A 15789-nucleotide genomic window follows, 5' to 3' on the forward strand; every position below is an offset into this window, starting at 1 on the left:
TTATAAGAGTGAAAGTCAGTTTCCAGTATTTGGTTCTACAGGAGTTGATTTAAAGCTCAAAATACAACTGTGGTTAGCAGCAGTGTAACACGATTGAAATTATTGATTGTATTGTAATAACAGAGAAGGGAAAAATAATTCATTTTGTAAAACTATGCTCCACAGTGACTGAATCAGTGTGTGTGGACTGACGAAAAAAGCCCATCAATTAATCTCTGAATACAACTGTGATAAGTAACTGTGTAATAGTCATTTGTATATACGTTTGACTTGCTTTAATACATTATTTTAAAACAAGTGGATTGTGTGATGTTTAATTATTGTTGAAATTTATTGCCAACAACTTCGCACACCTCTTGTAAAGAACTTGGCTCATAGGTACCTAAAAAAACTGACAATTCCCTTAGGTGGAACAAACGCAGATTATTCAATGTATAGCTTTGCCATAAAGCAAAAAGTGTGTTCATTTCATTTTCTTTAACAATTGATTTTGTAGTCTCAAGAGAGAAGATACTTTCTAAACTGAGCAGGTGTTCTGCCACATTAATGATTATGTGATAGACTGAGTCCTTATACTTGGTGGAGTATAGGAAACAACAATAATACAGCTGTAGAAAGGAAGTATCTAGGTCCTCAACAGACAGTGATTAGTACTATTATAAAAATATCATTTATTATATTGATATATTTTATTCCTTTTATTTGGGATTTGGTTAGGTGGTTAAAGTACTCGACTCATAATTCGAGGGTGGCGGGTTCAAATCCCCCTCACACCAAACATGCTCCCTCTTTCATCTGTGAGGGCGTTATAATTTGACGGTCAATCCCACTATTCGTTGGTAAAAGAGTAGCCCAAGAGTTGGCGGTGGGTGGTGATGACTAGCTGCCTTATACTGCTAAATTAGGGACTCCTAGCTCTCGAGTAGCTTTACGCGAAATTCCAAAACAATTATATACAAGGCGCAGATAGCCTAGTTGCTTTGCGCCATGAAACACCAAACCATCCAATATATATACAATAAGTCGGAGAAAACTGAATTTGTTTTTTCACAGTGTCTCCACTAACGCAAATAATAAGGCTGCTTTGAAAATGTGCTGTTATAAATGTACTGAATAAGAAAATATAAAGTGCCATAAATGTTTTATAAATGTTTTATTTACGAAATTATAAATATTTCTAAACAGGTTTTGTGTGATTAAAATGAAAAATATTAATTTGTGTAATGAATTTAAATATTGTCACTAGTTGGTAAATTAAGAGGGCGTGGTAATATTTTGCTCCTGAAGTTTTCCGCAACAGATATGATTGTATATTGTACATTATGTTCTTGCCCAGTGACTAACAATAATTTTGGTGTACGGTATACACTGCACATAACAGATATATGACTGTATATTGTACATTATGTGTTTGCCTAGTTACTGAGAATAATTTTGATGTACAGTATATACCACACAGACAAAAATTCCGGACTCTATAAAGGATTGTCTGTATGATTCGAATATTAAAATATATTGTTCAACATATTATACTCTTAAAAACTATGCAAAAGTGATCTTACGATGCCTTTTATAATTTAAATAGTTTCTCTTATATATCTTAATTATTTATAGTTATGTCATGTTGTTATACTACTATTTATAATTTATATAGTTTGCCTGATATATTTCAATTATTTGTAGATTTTGTGTTTTCATATCAGGCAAATATTACCGAAATTACAGGAACCAAATCCTTATTATGCATGTGACGAAATTAGCTAGCATACCCGTGTAACTTTGACATGCTATGACAAAAACTGTAATCGTTTTTCACGTATGACTTAACACAAACTCTGTGAAGTTATGGGCTGCTTAAACCTATACATGAGAAGCAGTGTTCCTCTCTGTTCGAATGAAATACTATAATATCAAGTCTCACAGTACAACTTTTACATGTAAATGTGCACTTACTATTGTACGAAATGTTCCTGGTTGACATAAATCATTACTTTAAATGGCTTTTTCTTATCAAACTGTAGTTCAGAATTGTGTTTCAAAATTCCTTAGATTTTAATGAAATGTTGGAGAATTGAACATTTAAACTGTTCTTTACTTGGTATTAAATCTTAGGGAGGATAATTAAGAAAATGCAATTTGTTAAAACATTGAACCAACTGTAGTTTTCACAAAGAACGTGATAAGGCACTTTGATTACTTCGTATTTTTTATAGGATAGTATTAAAAAGTTTTTTACTTGTTGGTAAGCGCAAAGATACGCCACAGTGGCTCATCTGTGCTCTGCTCACTATGGGTATTGAAGCATTTTTGTTGTTTTGTCCTAAGCCCACAGACTTGTCTTTAAGCCACTGGGGTAAAAATAGTAAAACATAGAAACTGACTTTAGAATAAATATACTATGTTAATACATTTAATTTTCTTATGATAAAACTCCATAAAACAGTTATACTCCATGCTATCAGGTGAAACTAATTGTTATTGGTGAAATTCTTAACTCTGAGTTCTTTACTGAAAAATTGTTTCACCTGATAACATGGAGTATAACTGTTTTACGGAGTTTTATCATAAGAGAATTAAATGTATTAATTCTTCAGTATTATCCATGCCATCATTGAACAGCGGAAAGTTGTGTAAAAGCTATAATCAAGTATCGCAAAGTCAAAGCTAATACGGCACTTAAATCGATATTAAGCTGATTCAGATATGAAGCACATGTCTAAAACCTGTATCAGTAGTGCCAGCATACAAGACAAAGCCATGGAATACGAAATGCTGTGCTAATGCCGAACAAAGCTAATTCAGTTAGGTAGATATCCATATACATAACATAAACACAGTTCTCACCTGTCATGACATCAGTAGAGTAAGTGTAAAATGTTTAAAACCTCAACATCACTACTAGCATCCCAGAAAAACCACAAACCAGAAGTCCATATCGGACATAACTTAGCTAACTAAATATGAAACCTTATAATTTGAACGCTTTCGAAAAATGGATCTTCCTCGACTGAGAACGAACTAGGAACACCAAAGTAAAAGTTTTATTTTGATTTTCGCCCAAAGCTACTCGAGGGCTATCTGTGCTAGCCGTCCCTAATTTAGCAGTGTAAGACTAGAGGGAAGGCAGCTAGTCATCATCACCCACCGCCAACTCTTGGGCTACTCTTTTACCAACGAATAGTGGGATTGACCGTCACATTATAACGCCCCCACGGCTGGGAGGGCGAGCATGTTTGGCGCGACGCGGGCGCGAACCCGCGACCCTCGAATTACGAGTCGCACGCCTTACGCGCTTGGCCATGCCGGGGCCAGCCCGTTGTGTAGTTTTGTGCTTAATTCTAAACAAACAATAAAAGAAGTCTTGCATCTGGTTTGGTTTGGTTTGAATTTCGCGCAGAGCTACAAGAGGGCTATCTGCGCTAGCCTTTCCTAATTTAGTAGTGTAAGACTAGAGAGAAGGCAGCTAGTCATCATCACCCACCACCAACTCTTGAGCTACTCTTTTACCAACGAATAGTTGGATTGACCGTCACATTATAACGCTCCCACGGCTGAAAGGGCGAGCATGTTTGGTGGGACGGGGATTCGAACCCGCGACTTTCGGGTTACGAGTCAAGTGCCTTAAAATGATCTTGGTGTATTGGTTGGTTAGCCTCTAAAGCCTTTGAAGCAGTGTGCTGTTGCTAGTGGTAGGGTACATAGGATTTTATGTTATATCTACAAAAAAATGAATATATGTCTAACAATATTATAATTTCAGTGCACAGGTTACTGGTTACAGCATATTTGGGGTATTGTGTTCAGTCTTGGGCTCCTTTTCTTAGGGAAGTCATTGAAATGCTTGAAAGAGTTCAGAGGAGGTTAGTAAAATGGTACATGGGATAGAGGGGGTTGTCATATGAGGAGAGATTAAGGAGCTTAAACCTTTTTTCTCTTGAAGAAAGAAGAGTTAGAGGAGATCTGATTGAAGTGTTTAAGCTTATAAAAGAAGTTGATAATGTTGGTGCAGGAACGTATTTTCTACTTAACAGAGAGAATTTATAACACGAATGTACATTTAAGCAAGGTAAAAACCGTTTTCAGCTAAGATAATTTTATTTTTCATATAAGATGGTTGGTCAATGGAATGGATTGCCTTCGGATGTTGTGAAGTGAGTTTAAAAGAAAGTTTGTTAGATATATGAATGAAAAGGACTGTTTTTAAAATTTGTTTTAATTTAATAGTTTTAGTTTCATTTAGAGGATGGAACAGTCGAAATGTATCAACAGTTTTCTTGTTGTCCTTGAACATTATGTTATAATGTTATCAAAAGATGGTAACAGAGATAGGTCAGTAGTTAAGTTTCTATTATATGTTTTGTCAACCAAAAAGGTTCTCCTGTTAGATTCAAAATGGAGCAATTTTTACATTTTGTATAGTTTGCTTTGTTTGTTTTAAATGTCGCACAAAGCTACTCGAGGGCTATCTGTGCTAGCCGTTCCTAATTTAGCAGTGTAGGACTAGAGGGAAAGCAGCTAGTTATCATCACCCACCGCCAACTCTTTTATCAACGAATAGTGGGATTGACCGTCACATTTTAATGCCTCCATGGTTGAAAGGGCGAGAATGTTTTGTGCGACCGGGATTCGAACCTGCGATCATCCGATTACGAGTCGAACGCCTTAACACGTTTGGCCTACATTTTGTATAGTAAGGTAAAGCTTAACAAAGTATTATTTTTATCTCTAAATGAATAAACTGAACTAACATATAATAATATCTTTGTTACTTATTTCAGTTAACCAATATTCAGAAAATACTCTGCCATTTACAATAGTGCCAGAGGTATTTCTGAAAGCTTATTGTTACTGTTTAATGACACTATTTAAGAAACAAATATTGTTGTCAAGGGAATGTAATGCAAATAACTGATTAAAACAAACGATATTTCAATAAGTTTTCTGTTAGTTGAAGAATGCGTTACAGATTGTTGAAATAAACACTTCTGTACGACTAAGGTTTTCTATTAAAGACGAAACTGCATCGTGGCACTGCCTCCAGTCACATGGAAAATGTTAATAAGTTAGGACATTCATTCGGTAAATATTTAAGGAAATAGTGTCATGTTCTATTGAAGAACGTGTTATTAGTTTTTTAATTTTTATCATGCAATTTTTCTACTATTTTTCCTGATAAAATATTTTATTATTAGGAAAATCGATGTTAGCATATTGTAAAAAGTTTCACTTCAGTTTTCTCTTTGAGATGTGATATATTTCATTTTTATTTATACTTTAATAATAAAAATATGAACGATTTCTTGACCAGGTCAACATTAAGAAATACATTTTACAGATGCGTATTTAAGTTTTATACATGCTTCACTTTTATTGTTAAACATCTACATTTTATATCCAGTTCTGAAAATCATCGCTAGATGACCAGTGTCTTTTTATAAGTAACAAAAACAAAGATAAATTTATCTACTTTTACTGAAAGGAAAAATTACACGAAGACTGAGGTCATCCTGTATTGCATTATAAAAATACAACTTGTATTATGTGACGTGTAGGAAAAACAACTTCTGTTTAATGAAAACTAGGGCTTCATCATACTTGCATAGTTTATTCTACACTATACAGTTTTCTGTCGTTATTATTTTTCTAACAAAAATTTATTTATTCATTTTTAATTAAGAAGGAATGCTTTTAATTTTCAATACCACAATATAAATGGTTCTACAACCTTATGTACATTCTTCTCAATAACACAGCATAATGTTTAGAGATAGCATGAAAACTATTGGTCCATTTTTGCTGTCCTATCCTCTAAACTGAGCTGAAATTATTAAATAAATAAATTTTATAACACATTTAAAGCCAGCCCTTATCATTCATATACTTATCAAGCGTTCTATTAAACTCACTTAAATGTACGGTCTTCACAACACCTGAAGGCAACCCATTCCAAAGCCGACTAGCCTGTTAGAAAAACAAAGCTATTTAAACTGAAGACGACTCCTACTTTGCTAAAATTTATATTTGTGTCCTCTAGTCCTACTATTATCGCCGTTACGTATGAAAAAACACCATCAATTCCCGTTACAATCTTAAACACCTTAATCAGATCTCCTCTAACTCTTCTTTTTTTTTTTTTTTCAAGATAAAACAATTTTAGAGATCTTAGTCTCTCATGGCCCGGCATGGCCAGTTGAGTTAAGACGTTTGACTCGTAATGTGAGGGTCGCGGGTTCGAATGCTGGTCGCGCCACACGTACTCGCCTTTTCAGGCATGGGGGCGTATAATGTGACGGTCAATCCCACTATTCGTTGGTAAAAGAGTAGCCCAAGAGTTGGAGGTGAGTGGTGATGACTAGCTGCCTTCCCTATAGTCTTACACTGCTAAATTAAAGACAGATAGCCCTCGAGTAGCTTTATGCGAAATTCAAAAAACAAACACCAGGTTCACGACACCTTTTGTGACAAAACGTAATTAAAATCACGAAAAGTTCAGGTATTTACGAAAACCAGTGTTAATTAGGACTTTGCACTATATTTGAACAGATATCGTCAAGTGAGTTCTAAAAGAATACAGCTTTAGATATTTTTGTGTTATATAATAAAAGATACAACAAATTAACAACATTTCCCATTTGTGTGGTGTAGCAAGTTTTTGCGAAGAGTTAACGGAACCGATTTCAACGAAATTTCCCAGAGAATTAAAAGTGACGATTCCAAAGTCCAAGTTTAAATGGATAAACAATGAGGGTTTAATTGAGTGAGATTATCACGTGTAACATACGTGAATCCAACGCCAAAGGAAAGTGATTTTTAACTTCACTTGCAGTACAACTACTTTTGCGTCTAACATACGGTTCGGTTGTTACGATTCAGAATAATGGAAGAGGGTGGTCTATGGCCTCATTTTTAGAATTACATTTTAAGCCCAGCGTTGTTATATAATAACAACCTGGTACCTTTACTAGTTCTACAATAAGTTTATAGTAACTTGTGCTCTGACATTATCTATATGTGTTTTGATTTGCAAGTGAATAAACTGAAGCTATAATCATACCTACTGGATAAATATTTAAGAAACTACTAGTGGGGAGTTCAGAAGTGCACGATAATTTATACAGCAATCAACTGAAATTCCACAACTAGATTTTTATAACAAAATCTACAAATAGACAAACGTTTTATTAAATACGTCATCATGTTCAGTTCTCAGGAAAAGTGTGGCTAAAAAAGAAACTAGTGAAGTAGAGCGTAGATTGCATTTACTTCTTACCAGGGGGCAGGGCGGGCTTATAACAAATATTGAAGATCAGAATTTAAAGTTCCTGACTAATGAAAAACCAATACAAACAGGGAAGACTGAAATTCAGTTTTGTTTGAAGTTAAGCACAAAAGTACACAATGCGCCATCTGTGCTCTACCCACCACGAGTATCGAAACCTGATTTTTAGCATTGGAAGTTCACAAACACACCGTTGTGTGGTTGGGAGACATTGTGAAGATAAAGAAGTCGAAACTTATAATAAACAAAAATAAACAATAAACACAATGAAAATACAATAAACACAATGAAAATAAAACTAAAGGTTGTACCTAACTGTATATTTTACTTCTTATTAATCATCTAAATGTACACAAAATTCTACCTATGATATGTAGTTCGGAATTTTATTTACTGTCTTTGTGAAGCAAATCGTGTGCACGTGCACAGATAAGGATTGAAATTTTAGAGCATTACGGATGAACTAGTTCCTGTGGAAATAATTAACACTGAGTTTCCTAAAGTAATGATGGAAAAAAATAAAATGTTCATTCAATCTAACACTTTGGATCATAGCGTATATATAATATGATTGTCCAGTAGGGTGTTTGCGACTATATATTGCCATTCAATGTATTATTTCAATAAAAAAAAGTATATCACGTTTACTTTTAAGCGGAGGAGAAAACATGCTTTTTTTATGAAACATCTTGCATGATAGAACGCTCAGGTTCGCTCAAAAGCCACGGGGATTTTTTCTCCTATATGACATTGTTTTTTGTTTTTTTTTAGTTTACTGAGCGCCAGAAAAGACCGCTACCGAAGTAAGCGCTTTTTGACAGTTGTCATTTGTATAAGTTGGGTCAAATGAGAAATATTCAGTTAAAATAACTAAATCGTTGTGGTACGAAAAAATCGTGCACATATATATAAAATAATGTATGAAACACACACACACACATATATATACATATATATAAATAAAATACTGTATGTAACACACTCACATATATATATATAAAATACTGTATGAAACACACACATATACACACACATATATATATATATATATGAAACACACTCACATATATATATATAAAATACTGTATGAAAACACACACACACATATATATACATATATATATATAAAATACTGTATGAAACACACACACACACATATATATATATAATGCTGTATGAAAACACACACACATATATATATATAATTTACTGTAAGAAACACACACATATATATATATAATGCTGTATGAAACACACACACACACACACATATATATAATGTATGAAACACACACACACACATATATATATAAAATACTGTATGAAACACATATATATATATATATATATATAAACCGAAAAAACAAACCTAAACACATTTCTCCCTTTTTCATTTTTTCCTTTTACGCTTCTATCTTCGAAATATTTCTTTCAATAAGTCGACATAGGAAGTTCTGTATTTTAGTGAAATTCTCTCACAAAAAGAAATATTTCTGTTTCTTGTAATTTTTTTCGTCAGATTGACCATTTATCATACACGAAGAATGACGGATCGATGCAGACGGTCCCTAGTGGCACAGCGGTATGTCTACAGACTCATACCACTAGAAACCGCGTTTCGATACCGGTGGTCGGCAGAGCAAAGAATGGTTCTGTGTTTAATTACAATCTATCGATGTGGATATTGGTACGAAGTGAAAATAAAATGAACAACTTTGCTATAATATAGTCTTGAAAAGAAGGATGTGATATATTTATATATTGTACCATTAACATTACAGGATATCCAGAGCGTGACAAAGAAATACGTATTTGGCTATTATATATATAGATCGTTTTATACCAGTGCAATATTATCTTCAGAGAAAAGAAACCACCAGGAATCAAATAAACAATGTTAAAATACAATAAGCCTAACAATATTCTATTATAAAAATATAATTGATTACAATCACAGGGCCCGGCATGGCCAAGCGTGTTAAGGCGTGCGACTCGTAATCTGAGGGTTGCGGGTTCGCATCCCCGTCGCGCCAAACATGCGCGCCCTTTCAGCCGTGGGGGCGTTATAATGTTACGGTCAATCCCACTATTCGTTGGTAGGTGGTGATGAAGCTGTAGCCCAAGAGTTGGCGGTAGGTGGTGATTACTAGCTGCCTTCCCTCTAGTCTTACACTGCTAAATTAGGAACGGCTAGCACAGATAGCCGTCAAGTAGCTCTGTGCGAACTTCAAAAACAAACAAACAAACAAACAAAATTACAATCACAAACTGCCAGCAAAATGACGATCACACCATGGCAGAAGGTTTAGCTCGCTGATGAGTTGGATCTTCAAAAGGAGCAACATGGTTTTATTAATTAGAGTTCAGCATTCTTTTCAAAAATATACTAACCCATCTGACTAGACTGTAAAGCTAGTTTTATTCTATTTCATTCGAAAATAACGTCTGAGCCTGTTCGGGCTTTAATACATTATGTTAAACAAAAGGTTAGCTGATAACAGTGACCAACATTTTTTGTTTCTAACATTTGAAAACATACAACTTCTGCTAAGTAATATGACGATGTTAATTCTAAAAATCATGTTGAAAATTACTGATAACCTGTAGTTTTCGAGTTATGATAAGTTTATTAATAATTATTTTTATATATTGTGAAAATAACAATTTTTCCTTTAACAACTTTATTTATTCATTAAAAATTACATTTAAGAATGTATTATGTGCGTGCTTTAATGAGTTTCTGTCATGCTCATAGAACGAGAAAACAAATGCGATGGCTTAGTGTTTCCACTGTTACAAATTCACAGCTTTCAGACTGACTTTAAATGAGTTGATAAAAAGTCTCCGTTTTTGAAGATGATGCTTAGTACCTACTTATTTCATCAGTGCATCAACATACGTACAGAAACATAAATTATCAAACATGATGTTGTGAAAAGTAAGTCTTTTATGGCGACTTCAGTAAACTGAATCTCGTACTCCTGCACTTAATAAAGTCCATTGCTGTAAACGATAGCCATAAAGTTCTCCATGTTGCTTTGATGGAAAAAAGTTACCGATTAGATCATTTAGTTTTTCTTGTGGACATATGAGGCGTTTTATGTCCAGGTCCTACAGGAATAGAATTACTAAACGAAGATAATTCACTGTCTTTTTCACAGGGTAACTCTTCTGTTTCCCAACTTGCTGGTGGATATGGCACTAGAAGACCAACTCCATGAGATATTTGTTTCATTGTAGATGCAATATTTGGATATTTAATATATTGTTTAGTTTTGTCAGATATCCAAAACATTAGTCATCCATAAGTTACACTCAGTTAGATGATTGTAGGGCTCGCACATCATATTATGGAAACTGCAAATGGCATATCTACTCTCTTCTTATTCGGCCACTGTGCTAAGCCACGTTTACAACACGCATGGGGAGCCTAATGCTTCTCTTGGTCACCAATTTTACATTCATTATATTGGCAGTAAGCTACATTTACCTTGTATTTGATGTTTTGCCTTCGTAAAACTGTAATATATTTTCTACAAATGTAAAAGAAACTGTTTGTACGATTTTTATACTTTCAGATTTTACCCGAACTGCACAATTTGATTATGTGATGCAAGGAAGAAGATCAGACTTCGTTCTGACTGTGCGCGGAGCGAGGTAAAGTGACCAACTGAGTGAATGAAAGGCAACTGACTCCATCCCTTTAAAGCTCAGTCAAGAGACTTCATAAACGTTCAAAAAAGCTGAACACGTGAGGGTTTCGTGAACCATGAAGGAGTAAATGAGCATGGGAATGAAGAAAAGTGGTGTACTACGCTATAATTATATCAATAACAAATAGTATAAATATTTGAAATTTTACACCAATAAAATACAGTGAATGTTTGTTTTTGAACTTCGCGCAAAGCTACAGGAGGGCTATTTGCACTAGCCGTCCCTAATTTGGCACTAAAGGGAAGGCAGGTAGTCATCACCACCTACCGCCAATTCTTGGGCTACTCCTTTACCAACGAATAGTGGGATTGACCGTCACATCATAACGCCCCCACGTCTGAAAGAGGGAGCATGTTTGATGCAACCGGGATTCGAACCCGCCACCCTCGGATTACGAGTCGAACACCTTAATTCACGTTGCCATGCCGGGCCATGTGAATGTTTGAAGCTATCGCAAATATATGCTTTTACCCATTAATCAATCCAAGTAAACGTTGTTTCCTAGCATAAATCTATTGTGTAGAACTGACTGCATAATATTTCAGATAGTGCTGGTAAAATATTGAAATATTTTAATAACTCAAACTCTAGAGGCGACGGACAAATTTTGACTACATTTTTGAATCAACAAAATCAAATTATCCCATATCAAATTAGTTTTCTCCAGTAGTTTAAAAGTTTCGTTTTCAATTCAAATGTTCTTAATTCAAGAGATGCAAGCCCTATCTTCATTAATAGTAAAGTTCAGGACTTGTAGTACCGCCCACTCATTTCACAAATTGCAAAGCAATTCTTATTTTTGGCATCAGTTTAGTTAAGCTAGTAAAATTAATTTGATGACATTTCTTCTCAGATGTACTACATGGTGAATAAAATGTCTATTCTAGAGTATCTAATGTGAGTAGTTTGTTGACTGGTGTAGAGTAACAAATTATTACTAAGATTGGTTATCTTTTCTCTACAACTGTAATAAAAATATTTAGTTTCATACTGATGTTTATGTTTAACATATGTCAGTCACATACTGACTTTTCTCAGACTAATAGCAACGTTTATAAACCTTGTGAGAATATCTTTAAGGTATCATGAGCAATTATGTATCATTCATATTTTAGTGACTATCCAGAACGATAATTTATTACCTTTTCCTTCTCAAATGTATTTGTCGATAACTTTGAATTCAAGAGAATTCGTACAGGGATTTAAGATAAACTAACATTAGTGTATCTTAATACACTCGGAAACTCGGTGCTTAGATTTTTGTATTTTTGAATACGCACTCTTCATGAATTTTAAATATTTTCACTGTAGTGGTAATTAATATTTGTACTATAAAATAAGCAAAAATGTCAACGTTTTATTTAACTCCAAGTTTTTTTCCAAAATAGATGACATTTGGTATTTTTAACATCAAGACTAAATGTTCAAGTCAGCGATAGCAGTTTTTACTTAGACTTGTTTACCAGAAGAAAGGTACCCACCACCCACATGGCTGATCTTAACCGAACAGCAGAGTTTCCTGTTAAGATAATAATATCTATACAGGTGAAAGTGCAGAGTTTGTTAATCACTTGGCGTAGCCAGATCGTTAGGGTGCTCGACTCGTAATCTCACCACACCAAATATGTTCGTTTTTTCAGCCGTAGGGTCGTAACAATGTGACGTTCAATCCCACTATTCATTGGTATAAGAGTAGCCCAAGAATTACCAGTTTATGGTGTTGACTAGGTGTAATCCCTCTAGCTTTATCTATTTAAGATTAATGACACCAAGCACAGATAGCACTCGTGTAGTTTTGGGTGAATTTGAAAACAAACAAACAATTTTCAATGGTGTTTCACGATCTGAACCTTTGCCTTTCCAATACGCAGCTTGGTACGTTTGCCACTACGCCAAGCATAATACATTATTACTGTAACAGTTTTTCACAAGAATGCTAGAGGACAAGTGGGTAACATGAATTTAGAATTAAAGAAATCAATAAACCAAGACAAGCAGAAATTAAACGGGTAGTTGTATTCAACATGTGTTATTCTATCGCAATTCAATCGTTAGAAAGTAAATAGTCTTTGTTTATCGTGACTAAACTACCATTACTTAAGTTTAACTGGTGCAGTTTCACATCTATAACCATGTAGAGATTCATCAGTTACCTCACTGATTTGTTGAGTCGAAAAGCTGAAAACGTTAGATCTTGCACATAACTGTTCCGATTTATTCATATTGAAGAGGTCACTGTTATGGAGATACACTTTTTTTTTTAAACTGGTAGGGAAAAACTGTATAAATGGTTCATATGAAATCACATTACCTCTGTTACAAAGTTCTGATCTGATAGAACTCTCACTAAATTTATATTTTTTCGTTTTGATTTTTAAACACGAATAATAGCGATCCCTCTAGAGTGTAAGTCTCCCCTTAGTTATCTTTAAGGCGTGAAATCGTATTAAATCAATGTGCATGCTTAAATAAATGCACGCTATATTTATAGTTTGTAGCTTTTCCAAGTTTAATTCTACTTGTTAATACATATAGAGTCGATTAAGAAATCTATTTAGAGTCGTTTAGCCCTCATTTAAATGATTACGGTTATTCTATTATACTATGACGATTTTAGAGGTCAAAAGATGGTACTACATTTTGTTTAAGTAGTCGAAAATAATACGCTGCTAAAAACCAGGGTTCAACAACAATAAAAACTAATTTATCAAACTGTAACAACACTTGGAATAAACTTCAGCATTTGCCAAAATCACAGTTAATAAACAAGTTACTGGTCAGGACTTGATACTAATGTTAATTAATAAAACATAAATATCATTATTAATTATTTCAAAATAATGTAATCAGGAAAAAGAACCAGAAGAAGAAAACTTTTCTACGCCCCGTGCTGTTTCGTGGTATGGAAGGAGGCGCGGACTTTGAAGACGTTTACGGGTTTTAAAGCCTTTCTCTCGTAGATGCCGTTTTATTGTTCTTGAGCTGCATTCTGCATTCGTAAGGGCTTTAATCTGGTTCGACGATCAGCTGGTGTCTTGCCGGACAACCCGTCGAATCCTCCTGCTTAACGCCGGCGAATTTTTCTTGGGCCGACCACTTGAAATTCTCGTTCCGTAACCCTCAGGATCTTTTAAGAAATTTGCAACAGCAGTTTTACTACGATCAATCTCACCAGCGATGGCACGTTGAGAGAGACCTTGCTTTTGCAGCTCGACAATTCTGCCACGTTCAAACTCTGTCAACTTTTTAACCTTTGCCATGTTTTTACCCAATGTAACATAGGAGATGTCAGTGGGAAATGTTGACAACGCTAATGCTTGAACACAAATGACTAAATTTCGTTACGTGTTTACCGATTAACGCTTCGTTTCTGTATGGTCTTAAACTTTTGAGCAGCTAGTGTTTAGGCTAATTTCATAGTGTTCACATTTTCCCTATTAAATGCTAAAAATGTTTTTTATTTTTATGTTCCATTTTTGTATTTTCATTTCTTGAAGCTCTACTCAAATAAGTGGTTGAGTTTAACAACACAAATACATATTTTTTTCTTTATGTTCATTGGCTTTACGATTTTGGCCAGCAGTGTATGTACGTCTTCGCTGGGGAAGCTGGTGTCAGTTTCATAATACTTACATATGTACTCAAAATAAATGTGATCAACTAGAAGGTGAGTTAACGTTGTAATGTAACTAAAACTTCATAGATAAATTACACGATAGAAGGAATAATAAATGAACGATAGATAAAACAACAACAGAGTTTGGTGAAACATGAAAAAAAGGTTTATGTTATTTATATGCTTAAAATCCGCTTACAAAATTGAGTTCAGAGCCAAAATAAATTTTGATTTTTATAAACAAAAGGACAAAAATATTAAAATCGCCCTGATGTAAAATTTGAGTATCTTTATGGGCCGTTTCTATGAGTTTAATCCAATACGAACGAAAAAAAAATAGGAATTCAGAAGTATGAAATATTTATATGAGATGGCGCTGCATAGCTTAAGCTAGCTTTGAAGCAATAATAAAACCGCTCGAATGTGTCTGGTGAAAGACATATGCTTCAATTTCTTGTACAGTGTTAGGGGACAGTATTGGTAGATATCAGTTGCAAGTGTGAATAATGTTGTAATTTTACTAAATAGAACAAGTTAAGCTTGCTCTTAGGCGTGTTTCAAAACTTATTGATGGTTTTATGAATAACTGTAGTTAATAACTCTGAGGTTGAAAACGTGTGAGAAAATGCAGGTTATTCTGAGATATGTCTAGAAAATAAATAGGCCTATAAAGCGTCGTAAAAGAGCAGAATAAAATTTCTGAAATTGTTTTCTTTTGAAAAAAGAAGAAATAGAGGGAATCAGATCGAAGTGCTTTAGATTATTAAAGGAACTTGTAGTGTCAATGAATCATCTTTCGTACTTAATAGTGAGAATGATAGAACTAGGGAACAAAATATCAATTTTGCCAGGGTAAGAGTCTTATTTGATTAAGGCAGAATAGATGGCTTTAGAAATGGTTTGTCTTCAAATGTGGTTGAAACAGTAAATCTATAGGAATTTAATGAAAGGGTTGATGATTATTCGAATGATAAAAAGGCTGACTTTTAGTGTGCGTCTTTTTAATAGTTTACTGGTGAGAACAGTCAAGATTGACTAAAAGGATCATTGTTGTTCTTAAATGCTAATGCTATAAGTTGTTAGCACTAACCAAGTGTTTACATAGGCATCAATGGTTGAATTATTGTATTATTTTTCATATTGTGTATTACTCTCTAAAAACGGATTCATTCGAAGATTT

This window comes from Tachypleus tridentatus, chromosome 6, assembly GCF_004210375.1.
Source record: "Tachypleus tridentatus isolate NWPU-2018 chromosome 6, ASM421037v1, whole genome shotgun sequence".
NCBI classification, from domain to species: Eukaryota; Metazoa; Arthropoda; class Merostomata; order Xiphosura; family Limulidae; genus Tachypleus; species Tachypleus tridentatus.